General features: G+C 37.7%; 1 long non-coding RNA gene across 1 annotated transcript; it reads right to left on the reverse strand.

The window, feature by feature from the left end:
- Positions 1 to 329: 329 nt before the first annotated feature.
- LOC119037025 (uncharacterized) lies at positions 330 to 8156 on the reverse strand. The gene is made up of 4 exons (XR_005080134.2): positions 7946 to 8156; positions 4413 to 4553; positions 1689 to 1807; positions 330 to 1314 (listed from the first exon to the last, which is right to left on the reverse strand). It is a non-coding gene; the product is annotated as an uncharacterized LOC119037025 (long non-coding RNA).
- Positions 8157 to 10451: the final 2295 nt, after the last annotated feature.

Raw genomic sequence — 10451 nt, forward strand, 5'->3', positions numbered from 1 at the left:
GGAATTAGAACTCCCTGCATGGCACAAAGTAGTTGGCCCAGCAAACTGTGGTCAATTCACCAGAGGAGTCATAGGGTAAATAAATATAAATATGTGTGTGTGTGTGTGTGTGTGTGTGTGTATACACACACACACACATGCATTTGTATAAAGATATTTATATTTTGTTTATGTTATATTTATATTCTAAATATAGTTATTAATATATTTATGTAGTTAACATATAAGTATATATATATATTGGTCTTTCCAGAAAGTATCCAACCATGTAATATGAAAAATAGAGACATTTACTGAAGAAAATACAAGATACAAGAAACACTGTACATAAGACAATGATGCCTCAGTCCCCTTCAGCGTAGACACCTTAGGACCTCACCCAGTTCTCCCAGCATTTCGTCCAATGTTCAACATACTCTACAAAATCCTTTGTTGGAATCGCCATCAGCTGCTCCATTGTATTTTCCTGAATCTCATTGACAGTCTGAAATCTATTATCTTTGAAAGGTGATTTTAGTTTTGGGAAAAGCCAGAAGTCACAGGGCACCAAACCTGGGCTGTAGGGGGGCCTGAGTCACCTGGATGATTTGATGTTTTGCCATAAAACTCTGCAGGCCTTCCAGAGCATGGATCATTTTCAACAGATTCTCACCCATCTTTGAAGCATTTGTGCCACACTTTTATTTGTGCTGCACTCATTGACTCATTCCTGAAAGCCTTCTGAATCATCCTTCAGTTTCCATGAAGGAATGTTCAAACTTAATGCAAAATTCAATGCAGATTTGTTGCTCTACTTGCTCAGACATTTTGAATGTGATGGTCACACAACACAGTACACATGCTCACTCAATGGCATCTACCAGCCTCACTGACTAGTACAGTGAGGTCATCACTGTTTACGTACATGTACTCCAGTCCACTCTCCTTGACTGCCAGGTTACACTGACGTCATGTGAACCAGTCTCATGATATTAACAATGACTGAACAAAAATCTATATATGTGTAGTGGCTGAAAGTTTTTCTCTTCCTCCACCAACTTCCTAAGTTCTTTCTTCACTGTAAAAAAATTAAAATTCAGTAAATGTCTGAATGAATAAGCAACTTAAGCATCAAGGTTGTAGTTAGTGTCCTGAGTATAACACATGGCCAACATGCTCATCACGTTTTGTAATCCTCAGAGAAGCACAGTACCTTAACCCAGCAGTCACATGTTCCTCACTGAGAGATGAATAGAGGGGAGTTGGTCAGGAAAGTCTTTGGATGTATGAAAGGGGACATTGGAGTGGGGGAGATATTCCTCTGTTCAATTTTGTCTGAAATGAAGGGTAAAACAAGATTGGGTTATTAAAGTGAGTCTTTGGCTTTTGTATTTCTAAGACTCCCTTTTCTTTGCCACAGAGACTCTTTTTCTCTCATCTAGAAATGGCCTTACCTTCTACTTTATCTGCTTTCAAACAAAAGAGTGAGGGAAAAGCGTTAATATATTGAAATGTCTAAGAGCCCAAGCTTTAAACTTGAACTTGGTTTGGAATCCTGAGTCTACCATTTGCTAAAACCATGTTCCCGGGCAAATCACTACTGATTTTGAAATTTATTTTCTTCTTCTATAAAACACATATATCGAAAGGGAGTATTTATAGCTGTACGTAGCAAAACTCCCAAGTGTCCTCAGGCTGACTTTTCTCACCCATCCAGAAGTCCAGTGGTGAGCAGATGCTGATCTGGGCGCAGGAGCGTGACGACGTCAGCTGTCTTTCCTGCCATCGCCCAGCACTATTACCTCGGCGTGACAGACTGCTGCAACTCCTGATATTTCATTGTATTTAAGGCAGAAAGAAGATGGAAGGGTTAGATAAATATTAAATTATATAATACTATATAAAAATGCTAATTCTGGGCCTATTACATGGAAAGTATTAATAAAAGGCAGCTATAGTTATCACTGCCATTTTGCATGCTGTCATTAGCAAGAAAGGTAACGACACCCTGTACAGACTCTCATCTAGATAAAATCCAAAGTTGCAGACCTTCTTTCTGCCACTTTCTGTCCAATCTCATTTCTGACTGCGTCTTCATATTGGCCACAGTAATAAGTAACTGCTTCAGTAAAGACTAAGTGCTTGCAGTTCTTCCTCATACCAACCATTCATTCTGCTTCCCCTTTTTGTGCATATCTATCCTGATCCCTGCAGGGACCTGTCCACTTACTGATTTACCTACCTAGCTCTTACCCATTCTCTAACACCTGCATAGGTTTTCCTCTCTGGCAGCCCCACTCCAAGTGGGATTAGAGCCCCCCCCTTTAGGGCCCCCCAGGACCCTGATTGCATCACTATGGTAGATTTTATAAGAGGGTACAGGAATTTTCTCTACACTTGATGGCCTCCTGTGGAGTTTCTTGAGGTTTCAACCAGCTTTCCTTCTCATCTTGCTGTTCCCTAAATAGTTGACAGTCAGTATGTGTTTGCTAAACACAACCAAGGAGTCATGTTGTGTCTTCTCTAATTTTCAGTACCCTCCACCCAAAGTTCTTCATAAACATCCCTCTCGTCTCTTCTTTTTTTCTTCCCCTCTCTCAGCGGTTACGATCATCTTTTCAAGAAATAATAACTGGATCATGATTTATTTCTCAGTGTTTTGGAAAATAAACATTTACTTGGATAGCTTGAGCTCGTGTTGATTCTGACTGCCAGCAGCAATGAGTTAAAAATGGAACTACGTAAACTAGCTACAGAAAGAATCTCTGTTCTTTGGATTTTCTGATAGTTCAATTGCCATGGAAACAGCCATCCCCGGTGTTAGCTCATTAGGGTTTTTTTTCCTTAAATAATTTGGAGGACAGCCATGGTCCACAGTAGACTACTTCATGGGAAAGATCACACTCAACATCCCCTTCCTCAGGCTACACTCTGCGCTGAACAAGAAAGCAGCAGTTCTTGAACATAACACATTTTATTTAAGATCGAATTACTGTAGCAAGTAGTTCACTTGATTTTTTTTAAAGTCTTTTTTCTGGAATATATATATGAAGTCAGAAGAGAAATAAATTTTCAATATCTAATAGATATATTTAATCTGTGCAATTACTTTACAATCTTAATTCAGATTTATATGAGATACAAGTACACATATTCTAAAAGGGAAGAATTGGCTTTTCATAGTTTTGTCCAGGGGAGAGAATTCTCTGTCCCTGGGGAATATGTAAAATGAAGTACACAGAAGATAAATCTTTTTATAGATGACTGAAGTTCTGTTTTCAGCTAGTTTGGAAAGACTTTCACCCAAAATCAGAAGAGTCACCAGAGAATGTTAAAAGTTCTCACCTGACTTTGATCAGGGCAGGCTGGCTGAGTGGCGGTTTATTCAAATTGCAAACTTTGTTTCTGTAGAGAAATATCTTGAATATTGTGTTACGTGCTTAAGTTTCCTACTAAAGGAATTAGAAGAATTTATTTCTCTCATTCTGAGACAGACGAGTAGCAGCTCGATTGCAACTGTTTTAAAATGTGGCTATTTGACTTTAAAGAAGTTCAACCTGCCTTGGACACACCTACAAATTTGATAAAGTGGGCCTCCCATTTCATATTTTCCATAGGTTGAATAATTAGGGTGTGGATATTTCTTTATGAAAACTGTTGCTCCGAAAAGATGTGAAAATTATTCAACGAACCCAAATGTGTGCTAATGGCTAGAGAATTTTCACTTGAAAAAGAATCAACACCTTCTCTTCAAACTGAAGTAAAAGTTGGGCGTGAGAGAAGTGGCTACAGTCTCCCTTAATTGGTAATTTTGCCTCTAAACTTGTCCCATCTTACAAATTAGTTATTCTAAATTCACATAATTCTCGAAGAATTTGGGACTCTCACACAAATGTGGTGGCTTACGTGGGTTATAATGTTCCTCTAGGCAAGAGAGGATTAAGAAAAAGGAGCCTGTGGACTTGACGAGGACACCTTTGGCTATTTTGGCAAATGAACCTGCGGAGACATCTTATAATAAGCAGTTAGAAAGGGCATTCAGGGCTGAAATTCAACACCAGAGAGTAAACACAGCCCATCCATCGAGGATCGGAGGTTGTAGGGTTGAAATAGGTGCCCATGCACGTAGGCCTAGAAAAAGCGAATCTTGTGAAATAGAGAGATCCTATTAAAATTCTCCTGTGTTTGTGTTGTTAGAAAGCTTTTCTGCTGACCTTTGCTATCGTATCCTTGCTAGTACTTGGAATAATGTTTATAAGAGTAGAAAAGAAATGCTAATTAATTACCAAATCAATTCAATAATATTTGCTAAAAAACTTCTCTCCAGCTTTCTTGAGATATAATTGACATATTACATAGAAAACATTGAGTTAACTTTTTAAAATCAGTGTTATTCACTCAGCATTCAGAAGAACATTGATTTTTGTACTTACTATGAGCCAGGCACTCTGCTAAGTGTTAGGAAATGAACATGAATAAGACTTCATCCTGGCCAGTTAGCTTGGTTGCTTAGAACATCATCTCAGTACACCAGGGTTGCATGTTCAATCCTTGGTCAGGGCACATGCAAGAATCTACCAATGAATGCATATATACATGGAACAATGAAAAAACAAATTGACCTTTCTGTCTGTCTCTCTCCCTCCCCCCTTTCTCTTTCTAAAATAATAAAAAAAAGACTTACAGAACTTGTAATCTAGGAGAGGAAATACAGGGCTGGGGCAAAAGACTGTTGTAAGTATGTGCAACAGAATTTATTCCTGTATTATTAATTACTGTATTCTTTTCCATGTGAACAACAGTAAACCTACTTTTGCCCACAAGTGAAGAACATAATTGTAATAAGATGCAATGATGGAGGCTTGCCCAGTAGACTAAAGGTCAAATTTTAGTTCCCAGAAAGGAAGTTCAGGAGGAGGTATTTCCCTTTAATGTATCTTATCTGCAGAAAATAGTCAGTAAACATTCATAGATACCTGTGATACTGAAAATAAGCACTGGTTGAAATCTGTTATTCTTTCTCCTTATTCTTCCTTATAGTTTCAGGCTTAAAATAAAAACTGCTTTGGGGATATGAAATGTACACAAAAGTGCTTTATAATCTGTAAAGCATGATGCAAATATATGGTATAATCACCATTTGCAAACATTATTTGTTCTGCCTTTCAAAGCAACAGTGCTAGACTGATTCTGGCAGACTTTGGCCATTTTTTCTGGAGCCAGACAACAGGGACCAAACTTAGTAGACACACATTCAGACAAGAGAATGTATTTATGTAATTTAAAATATAAACACATTTCTGGGAATCCCCTGCCTTCTGAACTATTTTCCGACATCATAACAAGTGTGGTTTTTTTCTTCAGCGAGGAAACTACAGCACCTCATCGATAGCTAGCTTGTAATCATCTAGACAATTAGGTAGAAATTTTGATTCTCAAGTAATATAATCCTATTTATCATCTCAGACATCTCAGACTTTATGCTTTTGAATGAGGGTTGTTCTTTTAAGATGGTACTTTTTAGAGGTTATATCCTTATTTCACTTCTCAAAGTTATTTGTGAAGTCATCTTTTAGATTGTTTTTTAGACATTTTGTTAAAATGGCATTTAGTTTATTTCTACTGTTATAAAGATATAATACATTATACAATATTCAAAACTTTGGTAAGAAAAAAAATTTGAACCATCTATATTTCCATATCCTATATAAGTTTTAATATTTTAATGTGTCTTCTACTTTCTAATTTTTAAATGGGATCATGCTGTAATATTGTTTTGAAATTATTTACTCCATTTAAAATGTGGTATATTATGTATATGTATATGTATATATGTACATATATATATACACACATGATATAACTTATCTAATCAATTCTTTATTGTTTTGAAATTATTTACTCCATTTAAAATGTGGTATATATATGTGTGTGTGTATATATGTATGTATATATACACACACATAATATAACTTATCTAATCAATTCTTTATCATTTGACACATGTTATTTCTCTGGTTTTGTTCTATTAAAAAAAGAACACTATAGTTAACATGCTTATAGCTTAATCTTCATTTCTAGCCAAAATTATTTTCTTTAACTTACTGACAGTAAAATTGGCTAACCAAAGAGGATCCATATAAACTACCCTCAGCAGTGTATGCCTGATTCCTAAACCCTTGTTAAATTTAAATGTTGTTTATAAAGTATTTTTCAATTTATAAAGTAAAAAATATTCAGTTCCCAAATCATTTTTGTAATTTTACTTCCAAAAGAATTTTCTTATACTAATGGGGTTAAACTTATATTTACTGCTCATCTCATTTCTTTCATCAGTTGCCTGTCAGCATCTTTGCCCATGTTTCTGTTGATGTGCTCTCTTTTTTCTTTACTTATAGGAAGATTTGATATAGAAAGCTAGTATAAAATACAAAATACACATAATATACAAAGAATACATATTAAACAAAGTATATATGTGTCATAGCTACTATACCTAATTTTATTTTATTTTTTATAATATGTAAGCTAGACTAGCCCTGGCTGGCGTAGCTCAGTGGATTGACCACAGGCTGCAAACCAAAATGTCGCTGGTTCGATTCCCAGTCAGGGCACGTGCTTGGGTTGCAGGCCAAGTCCCCACTTGGGGGGCACATGAGAGGCAACCAGACATTGATGTTTCTCTCCTTCCCTTCCTCCCTCTCTAAATATAAATCAAAATAAAATCTTAAAAATATATATGTAAGCTAAACTTTAACATTTAAAATTAATTCTAAGTAATTGTTTTAATCTTATTTTAATAGTCTCAAATACTTCCTTGTATCCTTTAAACAGGTAGGTTCATATTGAGGGAAACAGTACAAAGTATTTGATACTAATATTGCAACTATGATCAATAACGTAGTTGGGCAATGTAATTGGAAAAATTTTTAATTAGGTTATAATGAAGTATTAAGATAGCTGCATGTAGGACTAATCAAATGGTTTTTAATGAATTTATTTTATTGTTATGTTACAACATGTATTAAATCTGTTCTGTTTGGTTAGAACTTACATAAGCTGCATGTAATTTTTAAAAGAAACTACTGGTATTATGGTTACTTTTGTTAAGAATTCTAGACATATGCTTCAGTTTTAGATTCAGCTGGGATTCCGATCACATGGTCTTGCTGTGTGGGTTCCAGACCCGGGTCTCTCTCGGGTTCTGTTATTACTGGCACTGTTGCATCTATTTGTATTGCCTTTCTCTTCAAACAATCCATTTAGAGTCACACGGGGCGGGGTAGAGGTGGTACAGCTTCTCTGGTCCTGCTCTACCCTGGCCCAGCGTATTACGTAACATCAAGTTTCTCCCCTCGTGTTCCCAGGAAAGAGCCCCACTGTCTTTCTACCTTGGTAAGTATGCATTCTAAATGTACTGCCTTTAAATCACAAAATTCATAATTACACATTCACTCTTTAGAATCAGATTTTATCTGTAGTTACAGAACACCTGCTGATACCTTTCTTTGTGCCCTTAATCCAATATGAACCCCCCATCCCATGAGCAGTACTACCTTAATCCATCCTGACTTTACCATTTGTGTACTTTTTAAGTTCGTCATGCACTGGAGTTCTGCTCCCCCGTCCTTCCCTTGCCTAGTATAACCACACAAAGCAAGGAACAATGTTTTTGCTCTGATTATATGTTAGAAAAGTGTTCACATTAGTGCCATTACCCAGTCACTTCTATGTCTAGTTGCACGGCACCCAAGCAAATTTCTGTTAAATGAGCTGAGCAATGTGATAACTGGTAACAAGTACAAAAAGAGTGAGTGAGGCAGGCTGGACTAATCGTGAAAGGCTTCACCAAGTGGAAGAATCCAGAGATACACTCTGGGGACCTTGGTTTTTTGTTCACAGTTCACCCTACCTCCTTTCCCCTAGCCATGAACCCTGTCCTCCTCTATGGCAGGACTGTACTTACGTGTCTCGTTGATGTTGGGCTTGGTCGTGTGACTTGCTTTCACTATGAAACAGGGGCAGCAGTGACTGAGTGCTAGTTCTGAACTAGACCTTAAGAGAAATCACGTATTTCTTTTTAGTTTTCTGTGCTTCTGTCCCAGTTCACTGAAGCATCTGAGAAGGACATGAACCACCTGGCAATTCAAAGATAAAATCCACCTGAGCCCAACAGCTGTCAGCCAAACCTCAACTGATCTACCAACGGTGAGTAAGAAAAACAAACGTCCGTGTTGCAATTCATTGAATTGGGAGGTTGTTTGTTCCTGGACCTTACTGCAGCAATACCTGGCTGATGAATAGTGTGAGAAACGGTTAGGTCTGAGACTGCGAGCATCTCCCCTCTGTCTCTTCTGCTGCTGCTTCAGGTTTTCATCCCACCTCCTCGGACTGTTTTTAAAACTTCCTATAGTTTTTCACATCTGTATTAGCCAGAGTAGCCCAGTGGCTATTAGAAGATTATCCCAAATTTACAGTGTCTCAAACACAATACGTGTTTACTTCTTGTTCACCTTACTATACTATTATCAATGGGCAGGTGGCGACCCCCTTCCACACAGTCGTTCAGGGGCCACGACTGGTGGAGCTTTTCTATTTCCTACCTGTATCTTTCTACATGACCCCCTGGGCTGTCTCCATCCCTGCCAGCGAGGAAAGATGATTTTAACGGATGGTACTTTGTAGTGCTGTCCATCATTGCTGCCCATGTTCTGTTGGTTTGACTCCATCATACAGTGACGTCGAGATGCAAATCAATCAATAAATAAATAAATCAAGGCCTAGATAATGTGAGTATAGCTGAGGGCACAGGAAAAAATGAGAACATTGGTTATGATGAGCAGTTTATAATCTCTGCTGCACCATCAGTTGTTTAATATGCTTTTTAAACTAGAAGTACCAGTTCTAAAAATCCAGTGTGATGTTACCTATCTGCTTAAAATCTACGGTCCTGGCTGCTACAGATTCGACACCACTTAGCATAAGTATGATTCTCACATAGAGAGCTTCTGGTTTCATGAAGCACCAACCCAGAAGAACAGGTGAACCCAGCACTTCTTCGACTTCTTCAGAAAATAATCCTGTCATCCCAAATTATTAACAAGCAGTTAATACCTATAATTTCACAGGAGAGGTAAGGTCATTTACCATATGGCAAACAGCTCAATGAATCCTCCTCACAATTTTCATTCTCTTCCAGTCTTATTTTTCAGCTGTGTGACCACTTAAGGGCTTTTTATTTTATCCCTGGACTAGATATACCAAACATGCATAACCACACTCATCATCTCATCCAGCAAAATAATAAACACCCTTTTGTTGCCGGTTCTATCTTCTCAGAAAGCACTGAAGGATCAGAGATTGTATTTTTCCCCCGACAGACATTATATCCAAAATGTTTCTGGCTGGCTCATCTCTGCTTTTTTTAAATGCCATTCCAGTTTTCCCCTTTCTGTTCTTCTATTCAATCACGTACTTCAATCATGCCGAACTCCTCATTAAGCCTCCAACACATTTTGGGTTTTTCCTGTCTCCGGGGCCTTTGTCGAGACTACGGCCTCTGCTCAGAGGTCTTTTTTCCTGCCTCTACACGTCAATACCCCGTAAGTGCTCTATGGGCTAGCTCAGCTATCTCCTTCATTGTAGAGTCTCACCTTCCCTTATTCCACTGGCCCATTGTCACAGAATTTATCGTTCTTCTGTGATCTTGTAGAATTCTCTACACTCCTCTATTATCATACTTGTTACACTGTTTAATGTGTAGGTCAGGTATTGAGCTCCCAAGAATAGAGGCCATATCATCTTTGAATTCTTAAGGAAGTACCTAACATGCAGCTGGAAACAGTTTCTCTGCAAATGTTTGTTGCTGCAGGAAAAACTGCCCTGAGAGTGAAAAGCTGTCCAAGAGACTGGGAGGCTTTTGGTTCACAGGCAAACGTTTAGTAACTAGTCTGGAACGCAGAGCACTCCCAGGGGGAAGCCTTCAGGATAACTGTAATTCTTTCCCCCGAAGTGTTATCATTGAAGGGGGGGAAATGGAGCTATTTTAATATGCTAGTTTCCAACAGGTTCTTAAATTACACTTTCGGTGAAGAAAATGCTGAAGGAGAAAATGCTGAGTGAAAAGAGAATACTGAGCCAGAAGCTAGGACATTCCAGAAATGTTATGAGATTTAAAATGTGTAACTTCCCCCCTCACTTCCTGGGTTTACATGCATTTAATACAGCCTGACCTATTAAACTCATCCTGGGTTTCCCCGTGGATAACGTCCCTTTCAGACAAATTATCTGTTTAATGTAACAGAGAGATAATCATATATCCCTATCAATTCTGTATTTTATTTATTTCTACTCTAATCGTATTTGCTTCCTTCTTTTTGTTTTAGATTTGATTGGCTCTTCTGTTCACCAGTGTCTTAGGTAGAAAATTGTGTTATATAATAATTTAGATCTTTCAAATGTATACACTTACC

This window comes from Artibeus jamaicensis, unplaced genomic scaffold, assembly GCF_021234435.1.
Source record: "Artibeus jamaicensis isolate MK-2021 breed Jamaican fruit bat unplaced genomic scaffold, CSHL_Jam_final scaffold_369, whole genome shotgun sequence".
Taxonomy (NCBI): Eukaryota; Metazoa; Chordata; class Mammalia; order Chiroptera; family Phyllostomidae; genus Artibeus; species Artibeus jamaicensis.